The following is an 18107-nucleotide window of genomic DNA, read 5'->3' as shown; positions in this document are numbered from 1 at the left end:
AAAAAAAAAAAAAGAAAAGAATGCATAAAAACTCATCAAAGTCAGGCAAATAAAAAAAATGAAATTCCAGAAATGGCAAGAGTATATACAAATATATAAAAATATATGAAATAGTTTAAAAAATAAACAATCTTTTAAAAATGTGATCACTAATAACATTAAATAAAAATTAGAAATGATCATATAAATGCAAAAATTTGACTTACAGTCCAGGCACCTCTGAAAGCTATTTCTTACATGTGCCTAAAATGATCTACCCCAAACTATCACATGAATCATACTTGAATTGGAAATGCTGTAGAGACAAAAGCTTAATATCTTCATAATATAAAAAAGAATTTAAACAATTTCACAAAATCTCCAAGGCCTAATAGATAAATGAACAAATGAAAGCTATACATGTATTTGTATGTATAGATATCTGTATGTGTGTCTTACAAATCAAATAAATACCAAAACCTAAAATGCAATAAAATAAATAAATGGGAAAAAAAAAACCAAATCAAAGAAATAAGATAAAATGTAATGCTATTATTTTTCTGTTAAATTAGAAAAAAAAGTTTTACAATTTTTACTACCCAAACTGGCTAAGGCTCAGTGAAATTGGCATTTTTATACACTGCTGGAGGGAATATAGACTGATTCAAACCTTAAAGAAAACATTTTGAAATTATGTATCAAGAATTGTAAGTGCATGCCTTTTGGTGCAATAATATTGTTGGAATTCTATTTTTACAGAAGTTTGCAGCATAAAAATATTCATCATACTTTTCAGTAGTAGATTTTTTACAAGATCTACTACTGAAATCTTGAAACAATTTCAATACCAAACATTAGGTTTAAGTATAATGTATGTACATGATGGACTGTAATAACAGTTATTAAATATCAATAGAAGCATTTATAACATTGGGAAAACTTTTCTTAAAAATACTAAGTGCAATAATGGTAAATTGCATAGTACAACATCATAAAAGTAGTTGCTTTTGATTTTTAAAAGAGCTTTAAAAAGCTCTCAAGCTCTCTCTCTAGATTTTGAAGTACCTTATGTTATACATATTATATATATTTTTGATAAAACATCAAATGGCATAGAAAGCTGAAGAAATAAGTTATTAAAATTTTTGAAAACTAGCATTGACTCATAAGAGGGCAACTAAAGAAATAAAGAATTCTAATACTTCCCTTATCTAATCACTCATTTTTATAAATAACTCGAATTTTTTCATAGATGTGATTCTCAAGGAGGTATAGTTAAGTAAGTGAAGGGTCTTGATTAAATTTCTTGAACTATGTATAACGCTATCATGAAATGGAAACTTCTTAAGACTTTCCATCCAGGCAGTTGATAACACATCTTGCCTGCTTGACTTTGATCAGGGCTGGCCATACTGATTGAATTCTGGTAATCATGAAATAACCAGAAGAAAAATTAATGCTCTGGTGCTCTCATCAAGTTTAGAGTGAGTGAGGTTAGTAATGATGAAGTGGGAAATATTAAGAGATACACAATAAATGGTCAAAAAATAGAAGCAATGTAGTACAATGGGATATGAAGAGATAATATTTGGGGAAGAATACAGCAGATGGAGACAAATAGAGTTGATTTCTATTTCCACAATATGCACATATTTTTTTAACCTCTCAGTCCATTTCTGCTTGGCTTTCTACCTTGTCTCATCTAGATAGTCTCCTAAATACTCTCTCCAGCTTTTTCTGAATCAAATACATATGGATGGTCCCTGGCTTGTGACAGTTTGACTTATAACTGTTTGACTTTATGTTAGTGAGAAAGTGACACGCATTCAGAAGAAACTGTACTTGAGTACAGTAATGAATATATTACATGAGTTTTTCAGTACTTTATTATAAAATAAGCTTTGCATTACGTGATTTTACTATAAGCTAATGAAAGTGTTCTGAGCACATTTAAGGTAGGCTAGGCTAAGCTATGATGTAAGGTAAATTAGGAATATTAAATGCATTTTTGACTTATGATGGATTTATCAGGACATAATCCTATTATAAGTTAGCATCTGTACATTTTTAAACTATGTTTTCCTATTTTCACTTCATTCATACTGCCATCCCTGGGCTTCGTATCCATGTTTAGATCACCCAGATCACAGGTGCTTAAAAACAAAGAATTTTGGGAGAGGAGTTGAATCTGGGAAGCATTATAGAGTAAATATGATTATCCCTGGGAGGTTTTGTGGAAATGTCCTTTATGCTGCTGAGCAGAAGGTGTTTGGTGACTTACCTAAGTTCAACATCAATTCATAAATCTTTATTTACAAAGAGATAAAGTTGAAGCTGAAGAATGATGTTTACTGCTTAGGATCAAATGTTTTATCCTGTTAAAACTAAGATACAGAATATAAACCAAGCAGTCTAGGACTCTCATGAAAGTGGTATTTCACCTTATAAGAGAAATTATAAAACAATTAAAAGCAATTAATGTCTCTGAATTACTTTGTCAGATTTGGAGATTCCTATTACTACTGAAATTCCTATTGCTACAGAAATGGTGTTTGTATCGGACTGTGAGTGATAATTAATTTTTCTAAAGAGGTAAATCCCAAACTACATGAACCTATTAGTCTAAAGACTGAAAAATTATATCTATAACATGAACATTTACCAATTTAAAATAAAACAATCACAATCCAAAATATGGAACTATGGGTGTTCAGTATCAGTGTGGAGGAGTCAGAGTCAATAACATGTTTAAAGACGATAAAAAGGAAACTGAAGAATAAAGATGAATGGGAAAGAAGTTGAAGAATAGAAGAAAGACAGGTGAAGGAATAAGAATCCTAAAGAAAAACTGAGGAGAATGAAATAATGATCAAAAGAATCATTGGTGGAACATGATACTTCTTAGGTTACCTTTATGGTTTAAAGCAATACACACATGCATTATGAACACCTGAGAGAGCTGATTTTACTTGAATTTTTATATATTGTCACTGCAAACATGCAAAGTAAAAGAAAAGCTGTAGGAAATAGTCACTGAGATGAAGAAAAGTTAAGAGTTTAAGCATGTGAGTGAATGGGTGTGGCAATGAGCTATGGTGGGTTGGAATGTATAGTTGGATTTCACTGGTAGTGATTCAGCTAACTGACAGGTGAGTCCTCTCCTAACAGAATTAGGAAATAAGTGATCAAAATATGCCTTTAGCCTCCATTTTACTTGTTCTTATTTTAATACTTATAAGCTTTTCGTATATGTAAAATTAAAGCCTGTGAGTGCAGGGAAACTTTTTGCTTTGTCCAGTGCTGTATTACATGAGTAAAACAGTGCCTATCTCATAGAAAAAGTTCAAGAAGTATCTGATGAATGAACTTTCTAAAAATAGGTAATAAATTGTTTATATGAGAAATAGATAGTAGCCTCCACAAATAGTAATTGCATTTTAAGGTACTTCAGAAGCTTGTACTTCTTGATGAAAACCCAGTTGTATAAAAAAGTGAGTATTTCAATAAGCGATGAAAGTCCCACCCATTCTGTAATAAACTTTTGGAATTATTACATATTATTGTTAAAGAATTCCTGATGACCCAAAGGAGCTTGTTTGGAGGAAAAGACCATGTGTTTGATTTCTCTGCCTTCTTAGGAAACACTGATGACTTTGGGGAGCTTGTAGGAGTTCTTCAGAAGCCAAGTTTCCATAGACTTTGTCATCTTTCCTATTGGAGATTCAAAATTTGTCAGTCATTTAGGGTTGGGGACACATATTTTCAAACAGGAAATGCAGCTATATATTAAGCAAAAAAAAAAAGGTGATTAGAATTATAGTTTTATATAGAAGCAGGAAAGAACTTTGAGATTTTACAGGTAGAACGAGAAGCAACACAGTGAAGTTAAGTGACTAACAATACATTCAAGAAGTCAGAATCAGAAGTCAGACCTCCTGAATTCTAGTTTAATGGCCTTTCTCAATAGTGCTCTACACTTTCTTAGTAGAAACAGTTTTTTAAAAAACCTGGAAGTATATATATTTGACAGCATCACTCTAACCTATTGGAAGAACCCTCTTATTCTTTAAGCTCTTATGTTGTTTAAAATAAAATTAGACTTCCCTTCATAAAAGATTGTTTCTTCTTTTTTCACTGGGTTTTGCTCTTCCCAGTTCCCTTTCTTATTTCTTCAAACAACCTTGAACAGTTCAATTTCAGAATTCATAGCCATCAGCACCTCTGTACCATGCCCTGGCATGAGGACAGAATCTTTCTGAAACTGAGATAGTCTCTCAGCCTAGGCATTGGCTGGAGTGTTCAAATGTGGAGGAATGTAATACCAAAAGAGAGAGAATCACACCAGAAAATGGGAGGTAAAGACTTCAGATTCCCTTTCTCTGGTTTGAAACTAAAGCTGGTTTTCAAATAAAATGGGAATAGCTGAGACCAGACATCTACTTTTCACAGTGGAAAATGAAGTTTGTAATAAATTGGAGAGCATGAAACTCAGAAACCTACGCATCTTAAAATAAACTTCACACTAAGTGGACAAATTGAAAATATCAAAGGGATGTGGATATGGGATTCATTTATAAGACATAATGCAATTTAATGATTGAAATTTGAAAATGGGAGAGAGTGGAAGAAAAAGATAAAATATTTCAGAAAGAAGATATTAGGCACAAGTATTTTACAGAAGACAAGAAATTGAAAGGGAGTTTAGAAGGATACAGAGATAGAAACGACCATGACAGGGAAAGCTTTGTAATTAAAACTTCTCTTTTACCTGCTTTTTCATTATATGATGTGCATTTTTAGGAGAAGGAGAAATTCAGATAGCTTAATCTTCATTTATGTAAATCATACCCCAAGGATAAAGCTATATATAAAATTCTCCCTAATGGAAAGGAAACTAATTGGCTGCACAAGAGAGTGATCCACTGATGCTGCTGAGACAGACAATACCCACCCCATTATTAGCTTCTCTTGGGGACTAGATCTCTGAGTCACACTATTTCCCCAAGAGAAAAGTATCAAAAGAATTGCCTGCTGATGAAATAGAGGGAAAGAAGAAAGGATCTGAGGTACTCTATAGGCCAGTAAAAAATCCCCATTGAGCATGGCTAATCTTAGGGTATGAATTGTTTGGAATGACTGAGATGATGGAGTGAAAATATATTCAGGGTGGACAGACATACCTTCAGTTATGGCACCATGAATGAAATTTGAAGAAATAAACCTAAAATCACTGATCTTTAAATATAGTCCCTATAATTGATAACAGATGAATAAATGGATCCTTCTCCTGTCTGTCAACCACAGCAAATGTTTACCTCTGGGTGCCCACACATGCTCCCAAACGTTAGGGTATTTGGGTGAAACTTTTCTTGAATGCTTTTGGCCTTTCGCCTTCTTGAATTGACTGGATTCAATTAAAACTTGTATTTTTCAGATCAATTTTTTTCATAGATATTGAAAAAATGAATACTAATAGAAAAAAAAAAGAGCTACTCTGAGTTGTCTGTAACAGGAATATGTTTCCCTGAGGGTGAGATGATCATTCAAAAAAGGACCTGTGTTGAGCCATCAAGACCAGCCTAGTGGATCTCAGTGGAGAAAGCTGGCTTTGTTATTGATATACAGACACAGAAAAATCTAATCTCCAGGTTATCAAGGAGGCCCGAAAGTGCAAAGGCTGTACCTTGCTTTACAGCGCCATTTGTTTAGAGCTGTATTTCATTTTCTCTTGTTCAGAAACGAAGAAAATGATTTTCTCTAGAACGGCAGCAGAATAAGAAATATTGGTTGAACCCAAATTAATTTTTTAATAATAGGAACATTAAAAATATATAAGCAAGATAAAAACTGCAGAATAAGATGGGCAGAAATACTTTTTAAAATTAAGATACACAGTCATATGAATCATTGTCTACATAAGATGAGATAAAACAGTTTAGGTGCTTAGAGAAAACACAACTACAGTGACATGAGAGGAAACTCTATTCTATTGCCCCCCACAGAGGTTTCTTCGGCAATGCAGTGGGCAGTACATAAATCATTTTATTGTTTTAATGTGCTCCTGGCCTGATGTGCCTTTGTTATAAGTGGGAAACTGGGGTACCAGGCAGAACAGTGTACTAAAATGAATGAGGGAGAACCTAGGAAGAAATAAGTTGTAGGGAGTTGGCCAGCCAGACACAGAACATGTTGTGATTTTAAGACCATCTCCTGAGGCATGGGTTTTCTTGGCAGCAGAAGGCTTTTGGACTAACAGGGAAGCCAGAGTTGTTAATGAAGAGTTCATGAGACCTAGAAGTACAAGAGAGGACAGAGATCAATAGTTTACAGGCTTCTTCACATAAGTTTGGCTCAAGATTGGAATTGGCCTAAGTGCAAAAGGAACTCATTAGTGGATTTCATCCCAGAGACTGAGGTGAGGGAGGCAGAGAAAATTAATTGAGAATAGAAAAGGAGAATAAAAGAAAAGGAAGTTCTCTAGTCATATGACCTGTGATTGAGCATAAGAAGAAAGCTGAAACATCATTCAATACATTAGTCACATTGCAAAATTTTTACTCTGTTATATTTATGATGTGATAGAAGTGAACATGACAAAATCCTTCTCATGTGAAACTTAAAATGTAATGAGGAAGGCATACATTGAATGAAAAATTTTGAGAGTTGTTAATGTTACAAAAGTGGAACTAGGTAGTTCTAGAGGAATATACAATGGAAGGAACTCTTGTGGACTCAGGTTCCGGGAGGCCTCCCTGGTAAAATGAGGCAAATGAAAGCTGAAGAATGAACAGATGTTAAGAGGCAAAACGTGAAGGACAAATACTGTATACAAAGTGATTAGCTGGTGGAAACCCTCAGAGTTTCCACTGTAAAAGAAAATCAAATTGGCTCTGCAATTGCAGGGAGAGAGTATGTTATTATCTGAGGCTGAAGAAAAGGAAGGAAGCCAGGTCTTGGATGGCCTAATACACCCTGAAAAGAAGTTTGTGTTTTAATTTAAGGGCAGGGAACCATGTGAAGTGTCTTAAGGAAGAGTAGGTTTGAGAAGAGGACGGCTAGTTTAGTTGTAGACTTGTTGAGTAGAAGATCTTACGTGGCATCCAGGGAAGCAAGAGGTTAGATTTGTGGATTAGGAACTCAAGAAATAGTACCAGGGCCAGGTGTCATGGCCTGTCCCTGTATTCTCAGCTACTTGGGAGGCTGAGGCAGGAAGATTGCTTGAGGCCAGGAGTTTGAGACCAGGCTCAGCAATACAGTGAGAGCTAGTCCCTTAAAAAAAAAAAAGAAAGAAAGAAAGAAAAAAGAATGAATGAATGGAAAAAGGAAAAGAAAAGAGAAAGAGGAAGGGAGGGAAGGAAATAACAATACAAGGTTTGAGAGCCCCTGGTGTTTAGATGATAATTAAAGCCAAAGTATCACTATCATAGTGATACTTAGAGATAGACTCTAAGTGAGAACAGGCCAAAGATGAGATTATGGGCAATGGGCCGATTGGTGGTTAAGCAGATGAGGAACACTCAACAGAAGACACAGGAAAAGACTTGCCCAAGAGGTAGGAAGAAAGCCAGGAAGCTGTGGCGTTCCAGAAGCCTGGTAGAGCATTTGAAGAAGTGAGAAATTAGCAGGGATTAAGAGAGGAAATTCCCATTCATGTGAATGATAAAGCTGTTATTCTGAGTAGAATAACTTAGGAAGGTTCTTGGAGAATCACAGGACAAAATAACATAGGCACCAGTTTCTCTTGATTGAGCAGTTTTAATTTACAATGCAGTAGAAACAAACACATGAAAAGAGTATGTTTAACTTCAATAGAGTTTTAATTTCAAAAGTAGAAATCTTCAATGAAATAGGATATGCCTCACCATTTCTAGATTTATTCTTATTTCAAAATACCAACCACAGATGTATAAGCTCCAGGGAATTTTTTGCCTGACTAGGAAATCATATTTAAGAAACCAGTACCTTTGTCAGATGGGTAGATTGCAAAAATTTTTTCCCATTCTCTTGGTTGCCAGTTCACTCTAATGATTGTTTCTTCTGCTATACAGGAGCTCTGGAGTTTAATTAGGTCCCAATTGTCTATTTTGGCTTTTGTTGCCAATGTTTTTGGTGTTTTAGTCGTGAAGTCCTTGCCTATGGCTATGTCCTGAATGGTTTTGCCTAAGTTTTTTTCTAGGATTTGTTTGGTGTTAGGTCTTATGTTTAAGTCTTTAATCCATCTGAAGTTAATTTTAGTGTAAGCTATCAGAAATGGATCCAGTTTTGCTTTCTGCACACTGCTAGCCAGTTTTCCCAACACAATTTATTAAACAGGGAATCCTTTCCCCATTGCTTGTTTTTGTCAGGTTTGTCAAAGATCAGACGGTTGTAGATGTGTGGCATTGCCTCCAGGGCCTCTGTTCTGTTCCATTTGTCCATATCTTTGTTTTGGTACCAATACCATGCTGTTTTGATTATTGTAGCCTTGTGGTATAGTTTGAAATCAGATAGCAGGATGCCTCCAGCTTTGTTCTTTTTGCTTAGCATTGTCTTGACTATGCGGGCTCTCTTTTAGTTCCATATGAAGTTTAAGGTGTTTTTTTTCCAGTTCTGTGAAGAGGGTCATTGGTAGCTTGATGGAGATAGCACTGAATCTATAAATTACTTTGGGCAATGTGGCCATTTTCATGATATTGATTCTTCCTAATCATGAGCATGGAATGTTCTTCATCTGTTTGTGTCCTCTCTTATTTCCTTGAGCAGTGGTTTGTAGTTCTCCTTGAAGAGGTCGTTTACATCCTTTGTTAGTTGTATTTCTAGGTATTTTATTCTCTTTGTAGCCATTGTGAATGGGAGTTTGATCATGATTTGGCTCTCTGTTAGTCTGTTATTCATGTACATAAATGCTTGTGATTTCTGCACATTGATTTTGTATCCTGAGACTTTGCTGAAGTTGCTTATCAGTTTCAGGAGATTTTGGGCTGAGATGATAGGGTCTTCTAAATATACAATCATGTTGTCTGCAAATAGAGACGATTTGACTTCCTCTTTTCCTAATTGAATACTCTTTTTTTTTTCTTGCCTAATTGCTCTGGCTAGAACTTCCAATACTATATTGAATAGGAGTGATGACAGAGGGCATCCTTGTCTAGTGCCAGATTTCGAAGGGAATGCTTCCAGTTTTTGCCCATTCAGTATGATATTGGCTGTAGGTTTGTCGTAAATAGCTTTTATTGTTTTGAGAGGTGTTGCTTCAATACCTAGTTTATTGAGAGTTTTTAGCATAAAGTGCTGCTGAATTTTGTTGAAGGCCTTCTCTGCATCTATTCGGATAATCATGTGGTTTTTGTCTTTGGTTCTGTTTATGTGGTGGATTACATTTGTAGACTTGCGTTTGTTGAACCAGCCATGCATCCCTGGAATGAAGCCTACTTGATGGTGATGGATACGCTTTTTGATGTGCTGTTGCAATCGACTTGCCAGTATTTTCTTGAAGATTTTTGCATCTATGTTCATCAGGGATATTGGCCTGAAGTTTTATTTTTTTGTTGAGTCTTTGCCCGATTTTGGTATCAGGATGATGTTGGTCCAACAAAATGATTTGGGAAGGATTCCCTCTTTTTGTATTGTTTGGAGTAGTTTCAGAAGGAATGGTACCAGCTTCTTTTTGTACATCTGGTAGAATTTGGGAGGTGGGGGAGGAATAACATGGGGAGAAATGCCAGATGTAGGTGACGGGGGGATGGACGCAGCAAACCACTTTGCCATGTGTGTATCTATGCAACAATCCTACATGATCTGCACATGTACCCCAGAACCTAAAGTACAATAAAAAAGTATCTCTGAACATACATCCTTAGGTGATTAGTCTTCTGTGAAATAACTATTATTTCTACACATCTTTGACTTTTGTAATGCTCTCATTTTTAGAATAATAGGGAAAAGTGCAAATGTTCTGTCTCTATCTAAAGTATTGACAGCATTAAAGAAATTTACTCTCTTCCTGCAGTTACTCAATTCTGAGCACAAAACTGAGGTAGCATCATAAACTAATAAAGCTCAACATAAAGTGAAGTCTGACTTTAGAACTTAGCAGCTATTACATAGTTGTGGCTTTTCTTCTTACCTAATTTAAACAGAAATTAAGACTAAAATTTTAAATATATAATTTATTGATTTATAATTTACCTACGTTCACATTGATTCTATCTATAAGCTTACTATGAGATCAATGTACTATTTTTTGAAGCATTTAGTATAAACTGAAGTAATTACAATTAACATGTCTCAGAAAATGTGATTCAGAGAGTAGTATTTGCATATCAAATTAACTTCTGCAAATCAGCTTGGTTTTGTATTCTTATCTTTTTTCTCAATAAAAGTATATGAAATTAATCTCTTCTCTGTGGTAAAGAGAAGTTAAAGATACGTCTGACTTAATTTCTACATGGCATCTTTACTGAACTATCTCCCCAAATAGTAATTCTTATCACAATAATGCTGATAGTCATGTGACTCTGTGTTCTTAGTGAGACTGAATCATCTTGCATTGTAGGTATGCACCATTTATTATGAGATCCTGCTAGAACCTACAATCCATTTGCCCAGTCTTTCCGTGGAGACTTTCAAGTATTTGTTTCTTAATGTGTAGATTCTAGATGGGGTGATAGCAAAAGGAACAATGAACAAATATTAATCATGTAATGTTTTAGGAAAAGGCTACACATAGAGAAACATACGTGGCATAAAAAGCAAAATCCCTACTGTGTTGTGATCTGACAATGTGACAAATGCTTCAGATAAGTCTCCTGAAGGTTTCCAGGTGGTTACCGAAATGAATTATACTATGGCAAAACCAAACTGAGATACAGTGTGGATTATCCTGACTATCCAGGATGCCACTAACAAAGGAAACATACATTTTGGGGTTCATTGTGGTCAGATAATGGAGAGGCTTACAGATTGCAGTGTATCTGCCATATGCCATGGTTATGAGCAGCAGTATCTCAATTTTACCCATGAATGAAAAATATCTGCATCATGCATCTTGGGAAAGAAATGATGCTGCAGTTAGTGAAAAGTTAAGAACTGTAGCAGAAGAAAGATACATCAAGAAGAGAAAGGTTGGGCAGTAGGAAGTACCTGGGGAATATAAATGAGAGTCAGTAATTACTGTGAATACAATGAAGAAATTTTCCAGAATAATTCCCAGGTAGAATACAGAGAAGAACCAAAAATAAAAAGATGCATCTCCCAAGAACTTAAAAGTCCAATGAATACAAATGTAGAAACCACAGAATTACTCCATCCATTGGCTGAGTCAATAGAGAAGAAGCTGATGTAGTCTGAAGGCAGAAAGTAAGGAAGCACTGAGAAATACAAATACTACATGTTGATGTGTTGTTTGACCATAAAAGATTTTGTGGGAAAGATGTAGCAAGTGCTGAAATGTGAAGATAGAAAACACACAGAGAGAAAATGAAAGGAAGATATATGAATTGGGGAAATGTGGTGATTATAAGTTATTAGAACAAGAACAACCAAGAAAGAAATCACATGGGACTATGGCAGGTAGAGTGAAGGATTAGGGAGGCAAAGAACAGAACTTCCCTAACAGAGTACTTCTTCACCATGCCTATCATGCAGTAATTACGATTGCTTCAGTCTTGTTCATATATGTTCAACAAAACATCTTCCATGTAAGAAATAGTCAACCACATTTGAAATGTTAAAACCCTTAATTGTATTTATCTGTATATACCCTTAGAGGATGTACTCGCTGAAAAATATTTTACTTCACACTTATGCAGTCTCAGGCATTAATCACACATTTAATAGTTACTGACCAGTGAGGGAAAGAGCAATTACTCTCAGAGGTGTGGTAGCATAAAATGTCAAGGCTTACTCCTCTGTTGGTTTTCCAATACTTGTGATTCCAGTCAATCATTTGTTGGAGGATTAAGACTCACTTTAAATAAAACCCCCAAAAAGAATATCTGAAACTCAAAATGGGGGCTTTTCTTTCTTTTTTATTATACTTTAAGTTCTGGGGTACATATGCAGAATGCAGATTTGTTATATAGTTATACACGTGCCATAGTGGTTTGCTGCATCCATCACCCTGTCATCTACATTAATATTTCTCCTGATGCTATCCCACCCCTACCCCGCTACGACCCAATGGCCCTGGTGTGTGATGTTTCCCTTCCTGTGTCCATGTGTTCTCCTTGTTCAACACCCACTTATGAGTGAGAACATGCAGTGTTTGCTTTTCTGTTCTTGTGTCAGTTTGCTGACAATGATGGTTTCCAGCTTCATCCATGTCCCTGCAAAGGGCATGAACTCATCCTTTTTTATGGCTGCATAGTATTCCATGGTGTATATGTGCCACATTTTCTTTATCCAGTCTATCATTGATGGGCATTTGGGTTGGTTCCAAGTCTTTGCAATTGTAAACAGTGCCACAATAAACATACATGTGCATGTGTCTTTATAGTAGAATAATTTATAATCCTTTGGGTATATACCCAGTAATGGGATTTCTGGGTCAAATGGTATTTCTTTTTCTAGATTAATGGCTTTGACAATTTCCATATGAATTTGAGAAAAAAATGGTGTCTTTACTAAAACAAAATATTTAAGCATGATACACTAAGAGCATGTCAAATCTACGGGGCCCCATAGAGATAAAGGTCAAAATAGCTGGTCATCAAACATTTGATCTTTGTCCCATTAAGATGTTTTTAAAGGTCAATAAAATTGATACCAACTACATTTTAGAGTGAATATCTGTGATTATCACTACATATAAGTAGAAAGTTCAAAGATCTTGATCTATAACATATATTTGGATCCATTCATTATGTGATCTAAAGTGAAAAATTAGAAGTACATTTAAGAGACACAAGATATGAGAAAATAAATGATGCAGAAAGGGGTAATTAAGATTCATAATAAAATGAATGTGGCTGTTTTAGATGATACAAATTTAGGTTTGTTGATAAGTCCAAGAAAGTGTTAAATGACAAAAGCTGGTTACAAAAGGATTTGTCTTATGTAATATACTCTTTACTTGAATATGTAAAATATGTAAGTATATACATCAACATCTCCAGAGAACCACTTTGGAAAATGGCATTTAAGGTAACCCTCATATTAAAAAGGTTGACCATCTATATTGTATTTTCTATATTGGCCATGTATTTTAAATAAAAATTATGAGAAGGAAATGAGAGGAAAACACTGAGAAAGAAAGAAGAGTGAGGCAAGGACAAAGAAAAGAATACTGTTACATAAAGGGAGTGAAATTCTCACCCACACACACACACACACACACAACAGAGACAGATGTTTTATGGCTCTAGTTTCTCTACATAATTGTATTATGCTTTGTTAAATCACCATTTCTCAATTAGTGAGTGACAGTTATTGGTGCATTATAAAAAAATAGCTGGGTGTTTTACACCAAATTTTAACCAAAATTCTACATGCTAATTGGTTTAGAGAAAAATGTATACATGTGAATGAATTTTGAGTTACAGAATATAAATGATTGGCAACTGGATGGCATTTTACAGAATCCTTGGGTGTCCCACTTATTTAGAACAGGTTACTCATGCACTTAAAACAATAGGAAAGCACTCTTAAAAGCCACATCTGCATTTTTCCAGTTAAATTTTATTCTTAAATAATTTTCTTTTTATGTTTTCTAAAGGAGATAAGACTGAATGAAGCAATCTTCCTAAAGAGAAAAGCTAGAAATATGTAGTGGCGTCAGACTTACTAGTAACTCTGAATACTACAGTGTTGTGGCAATTAACCTGTTTATAGAGGATCCCATTTTTTGTTCAAAACATATCATGAGTTGGTTCTAACAGTTAGCTTGTCCTTAAATAGTGAATTCATGCTCAGAGCAGTGAGAAAAGAGTATATTCACACAAGTTGGAAGAGAAAACATTTAGGTTTTTAAAAAAAATTTTATTGTACTTTAAGCTTGTGCATGTGCAGATCTTGCAGGATTGTTACATAGGTATACACATGCCATGGTGGTTTTCTGCCTCCATCCCCCATCACCTACATTAGGTATTTCTCCTAATGTCATCCCTCCTGAACCCTCCCACACCCTGCCATCCCTCCCCTAGTCCCTCATCTGCCAACAGACCCCAGTGTGTGATGTTCTCCTCCCTGTGTCCATGTGTTCTCATTGTTCAACACCCACTTATGAGTGAGAACATGCAGTGTTTGCTTTTCTGTTCTTGGGTCAGTTTGCTGACAATGATGGTTTCCAGATTCATCCATGTCCCTGCAAAGGACATGAACTCATCCTTTTTTATGGCTGCATAGTATTCTATGGTGTATATGTGCCACATTTTCTTTATCCAGTCTATCATTGATGGGCATTTGGGTTGGTTCCAAGTCTTTGCTGTTGTGAACAGTGCTGCAGTGAACATACATGTGCACGTCTCTTTATAACAGAACAATTTATAATCTTTTGAGCATATACTCAGTAATGGGATTTCTGGGTCAAATGGTATTTCTTTTTCTAGACATTTGAGGAATCACCACACTGTCTTCCACAATGGCTGAACTAATTTACATTCCCAACAACAGTACAAAAGTGTTTCTATTTCTCCACATCCTCTCCAGCATCTGTTGTCTCCAGATTTTTTAATGATCACCATTCTAACTGGTATGAGATGGTATCTCAATATGGTTTTGATTTGCATTTCTGTAATGACCAGTGATGATGAGAATTTTTCATGTTCCTCTTTTGAAAAGTGTCTGTTCATATCTTTGCCCACTTTTTGATGGGGTTGTTTGCTTTTTACTTGTAAATTTGTTTTAGTTATTTGTAGATTCTGGATATTAGCCCTTTGTCAGTTGGGTAGATTGCAAAAAATTTTTTCCTATTCTTTTGGTTGCTAGTTCACTCTAAAAATTGTCTCTTTTGCTATACAGAAGCTCTTAAATTTAATTAGATCCCATTTGTCTGTTTTGACTTTTGTTGCCATTGCTTTTGGTGTTTTAGTCATGAAGACCTTGCCTATGCCTATGTGCTGAATGATATTGCCTATGTTTTCTTCTACGGTTTTTATGGTGTTAGGTCTTATGTTTAAATCTTTAGTCCATCTGGAGTTAATTTTTGTATAAGGTGTAAGGAATGGGTCCAATTTCAGCTTTCTGCACATGGTTAACCAGTTTTCCAAACAACATTTATTAAACAGGAAATCCTTTCCCCATTTCTTATTTTTGTCAGGTTTGTCAAAGATCAGGCAGTTGTTATGTATGTGGCATTACTTCCAAGGCCTTTGTTCTGTTCCATTGGTCTCTATCTCCGTGTTGTTACCAGTATGTTTTGATTACTGTAGCCTTATACTATAGTTTGAAGTCAGGTAGCATGATGCCTCCAGATGATTGTATATTTAGAAGACCCCATTGTCTCAGCCCAAAATCTCCTTAAGATAATAAGCAGCTTCAGCACAAAGTCTCAGGATATAAAATTAGTGTGCAAAAAATCACAAGCATTCCTATACACCAATAACAGACAAGCAGAGAGCCAAATCATGAGCAAACTCTCATTCATAATTGCTACAAAGAGAATAAAATACCTAGGAATACAACTAACAAGGACGTGAAGTACCTCTTCAAGAAGTACTGCAAACCACTGCTCAAGGAAATAAGAGAGGACACAAACAGATGGAAAAACATTCCATGCTCATGGTTAGGAAGAACCAATATCGTGAAAATTGACATACTGACCAAAGTAATTTATAGATTCAATGCTCTTCCCATCAAGCTGCCATTGACCTTCTTCACAGAACTGGAAAAACCACCTAAACTTCATATGGAACCAAAAAAGAGCCTACATAGCTAAACAATTGTAAGCAAAAAGATGTTGTTTTTTGTTTGTTCGTTTTTTTGTTTGTTCATTTTTTTGTTTTTTGTTTTTTGGGGTTTTTTTTTAGAAAACATTAAAGAATCAGAAATTCCCATAAGGCAGAGTTCCTTAAGAATTGGTTGTTATCCCTGCTAGATATCTTGGCTTTAACGCTAATAACGGTGACCTTTTCAAACAGGTAGTATAGAAAATGAGATAGAATGTGTGTCTCTTGACTTCAGTGATTGAAGATTCTCTCTGCCCTAAGGATCTAAGGGAAATTATAACCTTTCTGAGACGAAAAACACAAAGAGACAACAATGCTCAAAACTCATTTAACCAATGCCTGTTAACTGATGTATCATACCCATGGATTTTTCTTTTTAAGTTTGGGGATACATGTGAAGGTTTGTTTCAGAGGTAAACTCATGTCCTGGAGGTTTGTTATACAGATTATCTCATCCCCCAGGTAGTATGCAGTACCCAATATCTATTTTTTCTGCTCCTCTCCTTCTTCCCATCACCCCCCTAAGTAGACCCCAATTCCTGTTTTTTCCTTCTTTGTGTTTATAAGTTCTCATCATTTGGCTCCTACTTATAATTGAGAATATGTGCTATTTGGATTTCTGCTTCTGTGTTAGTTTGCTAAGGATAATAACCTAAAGTTCCATCCATGTTCCTGCAAAAGACATGATCTTTTTCTTTATTATGGCTGCATAGTAATCCATAGTGTGTATGTACTACATTTTCTTTATCCAATCTGTTACCGATGGGTGCTTAACTTGATTCCATGTCTCTGTTATTGTGAATCGTGCTGCAGTAAACATTCTCATGCATGCATCTTTATGGTAAAATGATTTATATTATTTTGGGTATATACCCAGTAATGGGATTGCTGGGTTGAATGGTAGTTCTGCTTTTAGCTTTTTGAGGAATCACCATACTGCTTTCCACAATGATTGAAATAATTTACAGTCCCACAAACAGCGTGTAAGTGTTCCTTTTCTCTGCAACCTCACCAGCATCTGTTATTTTTGACTTCTTAATAATAGCCATTCTGTCTGATGTGAAATGATGTATCTCTATGGTTTTGATTTGCATTTCTCTAGTGTTCAGTGATATTGAGTATTTTTTCGTTTGCTTGTTGGCCATATGTATTTCTTCTTTTGAGAAATGTCTGTTCATGTTCTTTGCCTACCTTTTAATGGGTTGTTTGTTTTTCTCTTGTAAATTTAAGTTCCTTGTAGCTGCTGGATGTTAGACTTTTGTCAAACTCACAGTTTGCAAATATTCTCACCCACCTGTAGATTGTCTGTTTACTTTGTTGGTAGTTTTTTTTCCTGTGCAGAACGTATTAAGTTTTGTTAGATTCCACTTGTCAATTTTTGCTTTTGTTGTGATTGCTTTCGGTGTCCTTGTCATGAAATCTTTTCCCGCTCCTATGTCCAGGATGATATTGCCTAAGTTTTAGTTCTGTTCATAATTACCTTAGTTCACTGTGATAAAGGCCTTCTTTAGAACTGATAGACACCAGTTTTATGAAACCATTTTCATTCTGATAATTATCCCTTTAATTCTTGGCCCAGGCGCTGACTAACATTATCAAATGCTTTATCAAATATGCCATACAGAGGGAATGTCCCCAGCATTCTCTATATGAGGACAGAAATAACCTCCCCTGGAATAATCTGCTAGGAACACAGGTGGGAATGAAATGTGCATGATATGAACATATTTGGTCCCAAAATGAGAAATGTGATACATGACGTAAGGAAGGTGGCAAGAGATAACAGATCCTTGAAATTGTGATTTTCCAAAGAGAGACAGTATAAATGTCAATCCTTTTAGAAATCTCTCCTTTAACAGGCATAATATGATTTAGTGATTAAAATTGTAAGAATAATGCTCAGAGGATTGAAATAACTGGAGATAGAAGTTTGAAGGGAAATAAGAGAGAGATTGCTATGGCATTGCTAAACATTGGGAACAGTTTTTGACCTACCTGTTTTGTTCAGGGTGTGCAGCAGCAGCATTGGGAAACTCTGATAATTTTGATTTCTACTTTCCAGTATAATCAGCTCCAAGACAAAAGTGTATACATTTTCTTCCCAGTGATTAACAAAGTTAATTAGTGCTGCTAAATGTTAGTGACCCATTGATGCTTCTTACATCCTTATAACCAGGCCTTCATTGATTTCTCTTGAAAACCAGGTCTATGAGTCATATTAATTTTCCCAAAAGAAAAAATATTAGAAAAGTTACTTGATTATGG

General features: G+C 35.2%; 1 protein-coding gene across 1 annotated transcript in view; it reads right to left on the bottom strand.

The window, feature by feature from the left end:
* Positions 1–4803, bottom strand: part of LOC119472822 (olfactory receptor 4F6-like) — a 6356-nt gene extending 1553 nt beyond the window's left edge. The window contains exon 1 of the mRNA XM_037742391.1: positions 4748–4803. The gene's annotated coding sequence lies outside the window, so the exon portion shown is untranslated. The remainder of the gene's footprint in view (positions 1–4747) is intronic.
* Positions 4804–18107: the final 13304 nt, after the last annotated feature.

The sequence above is a fragment of the Cebus imitator genome, unplaced genomic scaffold (genome assembly GCF_001604975.1).
Source record: "Cebus imitator isolate Cc_AM_T3 unplaced genomic scaffold, Cebus_imitator-1.0 Scaffold119, whole genome shotgun sequence".
NCBI classification, from domain to species: domain Eukaryota; kingdom Metazoa; phylum Chordata; class Mammalia; order Primates; family Cebidae; genus Cebus; species Cebus imitator.
Note: the sequence above shows the minus strand (reverse complement) of the source record. Positions and strands in the feature narration are given on the sequence as shown.